The 12,873-nt window shown below is 37.9% G+C and overlaps 1 protein-coding gene across 13 annotated transcripts in view; it reads left to right on the forward strand.

The window, feature by feature from the left end:
• The window catches only part of LOC102165284 (uncharacterized), a 780,066-nt gene that overhangs the window by 359,554 nt on the left and 407,639 nt on the right, over window positions 1-12,873 (forward strand). Inside the window, exons 1-2 of one of the 13 annotated variants that reach the window (XR_014816053.1) lie at window positions 9,023-9,107; window positions 10,671-10,755. The exons of 10 other annotated variants lie outside the window; for them this stretch is intronic. The gene's annotated coding sequence lies outside the window, so the exon portion shown is untranslated. Of the gene's footprint in view, window positions 1-9,005; window positions 9,108-10,670; window positions 10,759-12,873 lie in introns of those variants that run through there. 2 more of the 13 variants (XR_002346124.2, XR_002346116.2) reach the window with 2 other exon arrangements.

The raw sequence follows: 12,873 nt of genomic DNA on the forward strand, positions 1-12,873 counted from the left end.
AAAAAGCAGGCACCAATGCTACAGCAAGGTGGTCATTAACCACTTTAATTTCTTTGGGTTATTTGTATTGTATTATGAACATATATAATGGCCTAACAGTTTTCTATGCTGTGGGCATTGTGTTTACCTGACCTTATTGAGATAGTTCTTATGTCCCTGCAGAGGCTGCACTTCCACAAAACATTAGAAATGATAATGGGCTCATTATTCTTTTCATTGGTGTCAGTCGTTCTGACAAAGGCATATTTGAATGTGGGCTGTGCCCTAATAGCAGGGCTCCAATGTGCCCCTTGAACTGTTCAGATCTGTACTTCATGTGGTGCAAACACATCTGTCTTCCAGACTATGCTATAAGCCCTTCTGAGGGTGATGACCTTGATACTTTAATTTTTAAAAATTATGTGTCCTGCCCTTTGCCCTCCTTCTCTTCATAGAATCTGTGGAAGGCCTCAGGTAGCCATAAGATGATATATTCCAATGTTTATTAAAGCAGTAGCATAAGTATACAGCACATGATATGTCTATATAAAATTAGGGTTTTATATTCTCGACATTGGGATAGTTTTATTAAGTAGTAGATTAGCCTGAAGCCAGCCAATTTTGAATTTGAATCTGCTTCTAACCTGTGAGGGATCAGGTTACTCTTACATGTATACATGTTTTTCCCCACCCTTTGTTCTGTTGCAATATGAGTATCTAGACATAGTTCTCAATGCTACTCAGCAGGATCTCCTTGTAAATCTATTCTAAGTTGTGTCTGATAAGCCCAAGCTCCCGATCCCTCCCACTCCCTCCCTCTCCCATTGGGCAGCCACAAGTCTATTCTCCAAGTCCATGATTTTCTTTTCTGTGGAGATGTTCATCTGTGCTGGATATTAGATTCCAGTTATAAGTGATATCATATGGTATTTGTCTTTCTGACTCATTTCACTCAGTATGAGAGAGTCTCTAGTTCCATCCATGTTGCTACAAATGGCATTATGTTATTCTTTTTGATGGCTGAGTAGTATTCCATTGTGTATATATACACCACTTCTTCCTAATCCAATCATCTGTTGATGGACATTTGGGTTGTTCCCATGTCCTGGCTATTGTGAACAGTGCTGCAATGAACATGCGGGTGCATGTGTCTCTTTTAAGTAGAGTTTTGTCTGGATATATGCCCAAGAGTGGGATTGTGGGGCCATATGGAAGTTCTATGTATAGATTTCTAAAGTATCTCCAAACTATTCTCCATAGTGGCTGTACCAGCTTACATTCCCAGCAGCAGTGCAGGAGGGTTCCCTTTTCTCCACAGCCCCTCCAGCACTTGTTATTTGTGGACTTATTAATGATGGCCATTCTGACTGGTGTGAGGTGGTAGTTTTGATTTGCATTTCTCTTTTAATCAGCGATGTTGAGCATTTTTTCATGTGTTTGTTGGCCATCTGTATATCTCCCTTGGAGAACGATCTATTCAGGTCTTTTGCCCATTTTTCCATTGGGTGATTGGCTTTTTTGCTGTTGAGTTGTAAAAGTTGCTTATATATTCTGGAGATTAAGCCCTTGTCAGTTGCATCATTTGAAACTATTTTCTCCCATTCTGTAAGTTGTCCTTTTGTTTTCTGTTGGGTTTCCTTTGCTGTGCAAAAGCTTGTCAGTTTGATGAGGTCCCATTGGTTTATTTTTGTTCTTATTTCTCTTGCTTTGGGAGCCTGACCTGAGAAAATATTCCTGATGTTGATGTCAGAGAGTGTTTTGCCTATGTTCTCCTCTAGGAGTTTGACGGTGTCTTGTCTTCTATTTAAGTCTTTTGGCCATTTTGAGTTTATCTTTGTGCATGGTGTGAGGGTGTGTTCTCGTTTCATTGCTTTGCATGCAGCTGTCCAGGTTTGCCAGCAATGCTTGCTGAGTAGACTTTCTTTTTCCCATTTTATGTTCTTGCCTCCCTTGTCAAAGATTAATTGACCATAGATGTCAGGGTTTATTTCTGGGTTCTCTAATCTGTTCCATGGGTCTGTCTGTCTGTTTTGATACCGGTACCACACTGTTTTGGTGACTGTGGCTTTGTAGTATTTCTTGAAGTTTGGGAGAGTTATGCCTCCTGCTTGGTTTTTGTTTCTCAGGATTGCTTTGGCGATTCTGGGTCTTTTGTTGTTCCATATAAATGTTTGGATTGTTTGTTCTAGTTCTGTGAAAAATGTTGTGGGTAATTTGATAGGGATTGCTTTGGGTAGTATGGCCATTTTTACAATATTGATTTTTCCAATCCAGGAACATGGAATATCTTTCCATTTCCTTACATCTTCTTTAGTTTCTTTGATTAAAGTTTTATGGTTCTTGGCATAAAAGTCCTTTACCTCCTTGGTCAGGTGTATTCCGAGGTATTTGATTTTGTGAGGTGCAATTTTAAACGGTATTGCATTTTTGTATTCCTTTTCTAATATTTCATTGCTGGTATACAGAAATGCGACTGACTTCTGAATGTTAATCTTATATCCTGCTACTTTGCTGAATTTATTAATCAGTTCAAGTAGTTTTTGGGTTGAGTCCTTCGGGTTTTCTAGGTATAGTATCATGTCATCTGCATACAGTGACAGTTTGATCTCTTCTCTTCCTATATGGATGCCTTTTATTTCTTTGGTTTGTCTAATTGCTATGGCTAGGACTTCCAAAACTATGTTGAAGAGCTTGGTGAGAGTGGGCATCCCTGTCTTGTTCCAGGTTTGAGTGAGAAGCCGTTCAATTTTTCTCTATTAAGTATCGTGTTTGCTGTGGGTTTGTCATAAATGTCTTTGATTATATTCAGGAATGTTCCCTCTATACCCACTTTGGCAAGGGTCTTGATCATGAATGGATGTTGGACTTTGTCAAATGCTTTTTCTGCATCTATTGAGATAATCATATGGTTTTTGACTTTTCTTTTGTTAATGTGGTGTATGATGTTGATTGATTTGCGTATGTTGAACCATCCTTGTGAACCTGGGATGAACCCTACCTGGTCATGGTGTATGATCTTTTTGATATGTTGTTGTATTTGGTTGGCTAAGATTTTGTTGAGAATTTTTGCATCTGTATTCATCAATGATATTGGCCAATAGTTTTTTTTTTTGGTGGTATCTTTGGTTTTGGAATGAGGGTGATGGTGGCATCATAGAATGTCTTTGGGGCTATTCCTTCTTCTTCAACCTTTTAAAAGAGTTTAAGGAGGATGGGCACCAGATCCTCTTTATATGTTTGATAGAATTTGCGTGTGAAGCCATCTGGTCCTGGACTTTTATTTGTAGGGAGTGTTTTTTTGACATTTTCAATTTCATTTCTATTGATCAGTCTGTTCAGTTGGTCTGTTTCTTCTTGATTCAGTTTTGGCAGGCTGTAAGATTCTAGAAAATTGTCCATTTCTTCCAGATTGTCAAATTTGTTGGCATATAGTTGTCCATAGTATTCTCTTATGGTTTTTTGTATTTCTGCAGTATCCATTGTGATTTCTCCTTTTTCATTTCTAATTTTGTTTGAGTTCTTTCTGTCCTCTCCTTAGTGAGTCTAGCCTGGGGTTTGTCAATTTTACCTTTTCAAAGAACCAGTTCTTAGTCTTAGTAATTTTCTCTATTATTTTTTGAATCTCTATTTTATTGATTTCTTCTTTGATCTTTATAATTTCCTTCCTTCTGCTGACTTTAGGACTTTTTTGTTCTTCTTTTTCTATTTCTTTTAGGTGGAGGGTTAAGTTGTCAATTTGGGATCTTTCTTCTTTTTTGAGAAAGGCCTGGATTGCTATAAATTTCCCTCTGAGCACTGCTTTTGCAGCATCCCATAGATTTTGAGAGGCTGTGTCTTCATTATCATTTGTTTCAAGGTAGTTTTTTATTTCCTTCTTGATTTCCTCATTGACCCATTGTTTTTTTAGTAGCATGTTGTTTAGTCTCCATGTAGTCGGTTTTTTTCTCATTTCTTTTCCCATGGTTGATTTCTAGTTTCATGGCATTGTGGTCAGAGAAGACAGTTGAAATAATTCCTATGCTCCTAAATTTGTTGAGGTTAGCTTTGTGCCCCAATATGTGGTCAATTTTTGAGAATGTTCCATGTGCACTTGAGAAGAACGTGTATTCTGATTTTTTTTGGATGTAGTATCCTAAAGATATCAATTAAGTCTAACTTTTCTATTGTTTCCTTTAGGATCTCTGTTGCTTTATTGGTTTTCTGTCTAGAGGATCTGTCCATTGGTGTGAGTGGGGTATTAAAGTCTCCTACTATGATTGTATTCCCATCAATTTCTCCCTTTAAGTCTGTTAATATTTGTTGTATGTATCTGGGTGCTCCTGCATTTGGGGCATATATGTTGACAATAGTAACATCCTCTCCTTGGATGGTCCCTTAATCATTAAATAGTGTCCTTCTTTGTCTTTCTTTATGTCTTTTGTTTTAAAGTCAATTTTGTCTGATATGAGTATTGTAACTCCTGCTTTCCTGTCATTTCTATTGGCATGAAATATTTTTTCCCACCCCTTCACTTTCAATCTATATGTATTCTTTGTCCTAAGGTGAGTTTCTTGTAGGCAGCATATTGAAGGTTTTTGCCTTTTTATCCACTCAGCCACTCTGTGTCTTTTGATCAGAGCATTCAGTCCATTGACATTTAAGGTGATAATTGATAGATGATTATTTATTGAAATTTTAAACCTCATGTTGCAGTTGATTCTATGGTTCTCCATTCTTCCTTTCTTTTTTTGGCTGGATGGTCTCCGGTTATTTTCTGCTTGAGTGTTTTTTTTTGTTTGTTTTTTTTGTTTGTTTTTTTTTTTCATTTTTTTGCAAATGCAATGTTTGGTTTTGGCTTGTGGTTGCCATGTTTTTTAAGTATGCTGACCCCTTTCTATGATTGTGTGTTTTAGCCTGATGGTCATGATTGGGTGATTTCCATTATTCTATCTTCCATATGTCACTGATTCATTTTCTGCATTATTTATTCTGGTTTTTACTGCCCTTAGTTCAGTTTGTATCTCTGCAAATGAATTTTCTAGTTTTTCTTGGCTCCTCCTTATATTTTCTAGTTCCTTTCTGAGCGTGTCTGCATTACTGTTCATATCTTCTCTTAATTCCTTCAGTATAATTTTCACTATTTCTTTTTTGAACTCCAGATCTGTCAGACTGCAGAGATCTGTTTCATTGTTGACTGCCTTTGGTGAGTTCTCCTATTGGTTTAACTGGGGGTGGTTTCTCACCATCTTCATCTTGCTTATTGTTTTCTTTTTCCTGGTGGAGTTGTACTCTCCATGGCCAGGCAGTGTTTGCCTTGGCACAGCTGTGGAATGTTTCCTGAGGGCTGGTGTTATCGGTCAGTCTTCTTTGAGGCAGCATGGCTTTTCCAGAGGGTGGGCGGGCTGACAGGGTCTCTCTGAAGCAAAGGAGGACTTCCTGAGGGCAGACAGGACTGGGAGGTCTGCACCATGATGTAAGCAGATTTCACTCAGCTGGGCAGAGCTTGCCCTGTTGTTTTTAGGCTATGTGGCTCTTGCAGGGGGCTGGCAGTGCTGGGCAGCTGTTCCACGGGAGTGCAGCACCCCCCGAGGGCCGGAGCGGCTAGCTGGGCTGTTGAGAACCCAAGAGGCTCTTCCCCAGGGCAGCCCAACTTGTAAGGACTGCCTGAGAATGTAGGCAGATTTTTCCGGCCTGGCTGAGCTTGTTCTAGTTTTTCTGGGCTGCGGGGGTATTTTCTCATTTCTAAAAATGAGAGTGTGCTGGTTAATTTTATGTGTCAGTTTGTCTAGGTTATGGTGCTCAGTTGTTTGGTTAAATCCCAGTTTAGGTGCTGCTGTGAAGGTATTCTTAAGATATGATTAACATTTCAATCAGTATATTCTGAGTAAAGCAGATAGATTACCCACCAGAATGTGGGTGGGCTTTGTCCAATTTGTTGAAGACCTTTAGAGAAAATACTGACATTCTTGGAAAAAGAAGTTTTTGCCTCCAGACAGCAACATCGAAATTTTACCTGAGTTCCCAGGCTTTAGAGTCAAGACCTCAGACTGTATCAAGTTGCTGGGATTTATCAGCTTACTGGCCTGCCCTTCAGATTTCAAACTTGACAGTCCCCGCATGAGCCAATTCCTAAAAATAAATCTCTTTCTCTGATCCTGTATATCTCTGTCTCTGTGTGTCCCTCTCTCCCTATATATACACATGTACACACATACGTGTATTCTTTTATTCTCTTTTGGAGTTCTCTTTCTTTTGGAGAAGACACAACATAGACGTTGAAAATATTTATTTCATGGATATAAAAATAAATATTAAATGAGGTAATTTATGCAAAAACAACTAGCATTACCAACCACTCAGTAGAGCTTTATAATCTGTTTCTCTCCTAGTGTTTGTCTCTTTCCCTGCTGTCCTCTTTCATGCTTTTCATATTTTGTTTTGTTTTTGTTTTAAGGGCCATACCCATGGCATATGGAGGTTCCCAGGCTAGGGACTGAATCGGAGCTGTAGCCATTGGCCTACACCAAAACTCACAGCCACACCAGATCCTTAACCCACTGAGTGAGTACAGAAATTGAACCTGCATGCTCATGGATACTAGTCAGATTTGTTTCCTCTAAGCCACTTCAGGAACTCCACTTTTCACATTTTTATTTTTCCTTTCTTTTTCCTTTCCCTAGAAATAAAACAGGTTCTTTTTTTTTGTTTGTTTTTTAATATTGGAGTATAGTTGACTTATAATGTTGTTAAAATAGATTTTTTAATGCATAGAAATAATGTGTTTTAATATTTACTAACTGTATCAGCACAAATATTCTATTAAAAGGAGGGTGATATTACATGAATCTTAGTGCCTACAGTGACATTTACATGTTCGCATTCACAAGTGAGTAATGATAATTCATCTACCCCACGTGGCTGTGAGTAATTGCTTCTTTCTGAATATAAAGGTTAGAACCGTCTATAGCCATCATAAGTTATTTACTGTGTGTGTAGTTTCAAAATATTTCCTATGATGTTGTTCTGTCTCTATTTTCATTTAGATATTCTTCATTTTTATGCAACACAAATTTTACATTGGAAAAACATTTTATTATTGATTTCTTCATTGGCTAAGTAGTATGGTGGATTTGACACTCAATTCACTCTTCTTTCTATAGCAAATTAGAAAACATTGGAGTTGTGAAGTCTCAATATAGGTATTGAGAATGTGTCTAGGGGCAGAGATGGGAGAGAGCAAGAGAGAGAGAAGGAGGGAGGGAGAGAGGGGTTTGAGAGTGCAACAGGAAGGCTCTTTTACTAAACTGTTGCCAGCATTGAATTACTGATACATGAAATTAAGTTTACAAGAAATAAGGCTTAATTCCAAACACTCTTGGGAAAGCCATAGACCAAATTCACACTAAAATGTCAAGTGTGAGTCCCTTCATGGCAGGGGCTGTGTTTTGATCACTGTTGTAGTTTCAACTGCTAGCACAGAATAGGTTCATAATAAATATGATTGGATAAATGATAGAATCAATTCTGGAGTCAGAATTTGATAAGTAAGATAGGAGTGTGGATGTAGTAGAAGTTGTGGAGGTGGGGAAGTTAACAGTATAGGAGGGGGCAAAGAAAACAGAGAAGCTTTGTAGTAGAATAAGTAAACTTTGCACACTTTATCATTCTACCAGGAACAGATCAGGACCTTGTCAAGCCTCCTGCATCCATCTAGCTCTTAGATTTGTATTGTAGTGATGAGTCAACTGGCCAGCCAGCTACACTGCCGGTCATGGCTGAACAGAGACCAGCCCCTTGTTTAGCCCGGGAGGCAGGCAAGCTGTCTGGATGGCAGGCATCCAGTGACCATGAACCGTGGCTTTCCCTAACTGAGGTCTTCCTCTCTACCCCAAAAACATTCTCCTTGGCATTCCTAAGGGTACCATTGCAACTCACTGCAGGAGTTAATGCACCTTCCATAAGGGGACTAATTTAGGACCTGGCAATAGTGTAGCCATTGAAAGAAATACAGCTCATTGCATGCCAGGTGATATAAATTAAAGTTAATGTTATATGTGATGAAATGTCTTTTTAAATATAATGTGTAATTTTGAGTATTAGGAAGTCCCAGTAGGGACTTTTTTTTTTTTTTAAGAAATCAGTCTATGAGAGTTCCCCTTATACTTCTTTAAACAAAGTACCAAGAAAAGGTTATATGAATAATCATATTTTTATCATAGCAGGTAGACTAAACATATAAAATTTATTAATAGTAGACTGTGAAAATATCTACCACAAAATAACAGCCAAAAGGTTAGCATATATTATATAAAAAGCTCTCTCTCTTTTTTTTTTTGGTTAAAAAAATAGTGAAACTCTCCTAAGACTTGTTTGAGGGTTAGCATGCATGTAGAAAATTTCCATTTAGGCTACAGAGAAATTAAATGTAAAGCATCTATGAAATTACCTCATATTCTAGCTGTGCAAACCTGGAAAAATTACTTAATCTCCCTGCTTTAGATTTTTTTGGTCTGTTAAATAAGGTAAAAATATGACACATTGATACACTAGAAATGAAAACTGCCGAAACACTGGCTCAGAATAAGACTCAATATGCTTATTTGTTATTATTATTATCCCAACATTTTAAAAAATGGTAATACTACATGCTAAAATACATGATGTGAAATGTGCAAATGCCCATATCATAGCTATCGGTGTAAATAAAAATGACCTTTTTGGAAATCAATATGAAGATATGTTTAAGAATTGTAAAGTTTTATTCTCTTGATGCAGTAATTCCAGTTAAAGTTATTTATCCTAAGGGAAAAAATTCCAAAGAGAAAACAGTAACTATGCACAATCTACATAGACAATACTACAGTGCTTAAAAATGTCTCTTTGTGAGAGGAAATGTTATGTAATCATTATAAATAATATAAATATGAGCCAACCAAAAAGATTAGTATGATAAAGCAAAAACAGAATATAAAATTGCCCCTGTAACAAAGATGTTTTATAATTTTTCATGATCAATAGTTTTTTTTCCCCCACCATTTGATTTCTAGGATACAGGGCAGGACAGATATTTTCTCAGTAAGGAAAAAGAAATAACAAAGAAGACAGGAGAGGGAAGTCAGTTTCCTGCCTCTCCCAGTAATGAGATTGTGGTAAGTTGGAGACAGGGAGTTACAGGAAGTGGTGAGACCATCCTGTCATTGCCTTCTCATCTCTGCATGTTAATTCGATATAGTGATGGGGAAGCCAAAAGGAGAGAGCCTTTTGTGTCCTGATTTCCACGTGAAAGTTGGGATGGTAGAAAAAGGGGAAGTCTGCCAAATCTAGTAGCCTTGTGGCAACATGATACAGACCCAGCAGGATGAAACTGACAGTGACAGCATGGTAAACTTTTGCGGAGAAGCATAGTTGCAAGTGAGGGCCACTGTTGGCTCCCATTAGCATGGAATGGGTCTAAAAGTGTGAGGATGTGCAAGAAGAGTGGTGAGAGAATGAGGAAGTAGCTAAGACAAGAACCTTTTGTGAAAGGTTTGCCTTGAGGTGGAGATGATCTTGAAACATTATCCATGGGGGTTCAATTCAACAGGAACTACTTAAAAGCTGTGACTGAGACCCAAAAGGGTGAGAGCTAAGGTGGTCTCAGAAATAGAGGAAGGTTGCCACTCTTCATTCAGAGGTAGAAGAACAAATCACTTTGTGCTTACTGAATAAATATGAGGGACATTTGGCAGAAAAAAATTGACCTTCCAAAGATGTCTGTGTCTCAGTCCCTGGGACCTATAAATATGCTACCTTAGATGGCAAAAAAGGACTTTGTTGCCACTGTGACTAAGTCTAATATGATCACAAGGGCCCTCGTAAAGGGAAAACAAAGGAGGCAGGAGTGTTTGAATCAGAGAAGGACTCAGAGAAGGATATGTGGCTCTAGAAGCAGAGGTCAGAGTGATATGGCCAGGAGCCATGGAATGTGGGTAGCTCCTGGAAGCTGGAAAAGGCAAGGAAACAGAGGGAATATAGCCCTGCTGAAATCTTGACTTTAGGACTTCTTACTTCCATAAGTAGAAAATAATGTCTTTGCATTTTTTTAAAGCCCCTCAGTTTGTGGAGATATTTTACAGCAACAATAGGAAGCCAATACAGGGCCCAAGGAATAAACCAGGTCTGCTTTCCTTCAGCAGAGACCAACAGTGATCCATAAGGCACTGTGTGCATGTCAAGTCCAGAGTACTCTGTGGACTTGTAAGCTCATTGGCACCCCCATACCCCAACTGCCATATTGGGGAGCAGAGGGAAATGTGAGAGGAATCCAAAAGCGTATTTGCTTGAAAGATGTATTACTTCTCAATTTTTGAATTTATATTTTTCTTCCTGCTACTTATTTCAGAGTAGGCTTACAGGAAAATAGATCAATCATAGAATTAAACTGAGTAAGAGTAGGCACCTACCTTGCTGCAAATCTCTGCCATGATCATAAAGAGTAATAACCTAAGGCTGATTGAATTTATATGACATGCCAGGGACCATCCCAAACACTTTACATGCACTGTCTTTTTTTTTTCATTTTTGAAGTTTTATTGAAGTATAGTTGATTTACAATGTTATGATAATTACCACTGTACAACAAAGTGGTTCAGTTATACATGTACATGTCCATTCATTGAATGCTCACAGCAAATACTATGAGGAAGTTACTTTTATTACATTCCTTTTCACAGATGTGGAAACTGAGGTATCAAGAAATTAAATAGTTTTCCAACGGCCTTGTGGATTTTAAGCTGCTCAGTCAAAATCTGAACACAAACAAGCCTGAAAGGAAATATAGGAAAATGAAAACAGCTTGATTTATTCTGTAGATGGGATTGTGGGTTCTTTTGTTTTGATTTTTGTTAATGGCAAAATAAAGCTATGATCATATTTTTTAAAAAATTTAACAATTTCCAATCTGTGAACAAACCGTATACTGGGATTATCAGCCAGGGGAGTTTGAAGGGTATGTGGTTTGTAGACAGACACTGCTGTATTTGAATCTCTATCCAGCACTTATTAAAGATGATAAATTGAGGCATTTACTTAACCTCTCTGAGTTTCGATTTTCTTATTTATGAAATGAGTATAATAATACCTGTATTGAAGACCTTTTCAAAGTACAGTGCCTAAAATATACTCATTCAACAAGTGCTCTCTCCTTTCCCCAACTACAGCTTTGCTTTGATAGTTTTCAGAACCAGCTACCTAGTTTCCTATTTAAAACAATAAAATTAGTTGTTGTTTAAACTTCAAACCAGCCAACAAATCTGTGTCACTTGCAATTTATCAGAGGTATTATACTAGGAGTGCTATTTTAACAATATGTACCCATCACTCCTAATATTGCTTCCATGGGGAAATGAAATCCAAATTACAATTGGTATGACAGAGATTGGTGCTGTGGGGCCCAAAAGTGAGAACTGCCTTCTGCTTTCCTTCTTTACCCCATGCCCACCCCAGCCATGGCATTGACTCTCCATTTAATAATGTTGAACATGTACAGCCAGTGGTGAGTAAGGCGTGAGAATAAGGACTAAGGAGGAGACTAGGATAGAGATTTCTCAAAAAAGAGATCAGTCAGTTTTCTTCAATTCTCTATAGCTGTTCTAGAGAATGTGAACAGTCTCCTGATGGCCTCTCATGACTAAAGGATCACTGCTTCCATTAGTGGGTTCTCAGGCCCTAGAACTGACTCTACATCTCCCACTGGCAAATTCATAAAATAGAATACTTATAGTGAATTCTTAGAAACAATGTGATGTACAAAGACTTCTGCTAAGCTTACAGTCAGGCACTATCTATGTACTTATCTATGGGAACACACAATGGATTCTATCACTGTTTAGCAACATGGATAGAATCAGTTAATCAGGACATTATTTACTGTGGGGTGTTCTAGGTGTGTTACGCCCCAAAGCTTCTCTGTTTGAAATGGTATTAAAAATGTATTGGATTGAGGGAATGGGGGAAAAAAAAAGAAGAAATTGTCAAGTGAATAAATGAATGCATTTAGCCATAAGGCCAGTAATGAAACTAAACAAAATTAAAAGGCATGAGAAAGGGAAGAAGCACACTTCCAGATGTGATCTGAAAAGAGATGGTGGGTTGAGGGAGTGCTAATCAATCATGCTTTCTCAAGCAGTTCTCCAGCAATGAATTCCGATATTTCCACCCAAAGGTCATTGACATACTTTCATAAAAGGAAGAAGGTAAGCAGAGCACTTCTGTTGCATTAAAAACAAAAAATAAAAATAAGCACACAAGAATATTTTCACTTCCCTGCCTTGAGCTTGATCCATAAAAATCTGTTACTTCTCAAAAATCTTAGATTGACATCATCAAATGAGTTTTTCTTTTTTTTCCCCTGCTAGAGAACCCAGTCCCTCTATTTGCACTGTTGCTTTTATCACTGTGATTATATTCCTTCAAATGAACAACCTATTTTTGTGAAACCATGAGGCATAGCATAAAGAATATCCAACTTTTCATGCCTCTCATCTTCATGAAACCATGACAAAAGTAATGAAGATAAGACTGATACAAAATAACACTAGAAAGCTAGTTTTAATCATTTGAGAGATCAGTGCTTTCTACCTTTTTTTTTTTTTTTTTTTTTTTTGTCCAAAGTGTCATTTCAGACAACTGCTTTGATACATCCTGGGCTGCTGGCATTTGGGTTGATAACCTAATAGTTTGGAGGACACAGCTCGGGAATTACAGCATTAGAATTTGGAAGGCTTAACACACAAAGTCATCAGCAGGAGACCTGAGTTGTGGGTGGAACTTGTTCTCTGCATACATCTAGGTTCTGAACATTGGATGGGATGGAGCAGTCCCATAGCAAGAAGATTAGCACCTAGAAGTTATATGAAAAATTTCAGTGAGTCCTGG

The sequence above is a fragment of the Sus scrofa genome, chromosome 1 (genome assembly GCF_054392235.1).
Source record: "Sus scrofa isolate SSC_HxYL_T2T_F1_AM1 chromosome 1, Sscrofa_HxYL_maternal_Yorkshire_Landrace_v2.0, whole genome shotgun sequence".
Classification (NCBI taxonomy): domain Eukaryota; kingdom Metazoa; phylum Chordata; class Mammalia; order Artiodactyla; family Suidae; genus Sus; species Sus scrofa.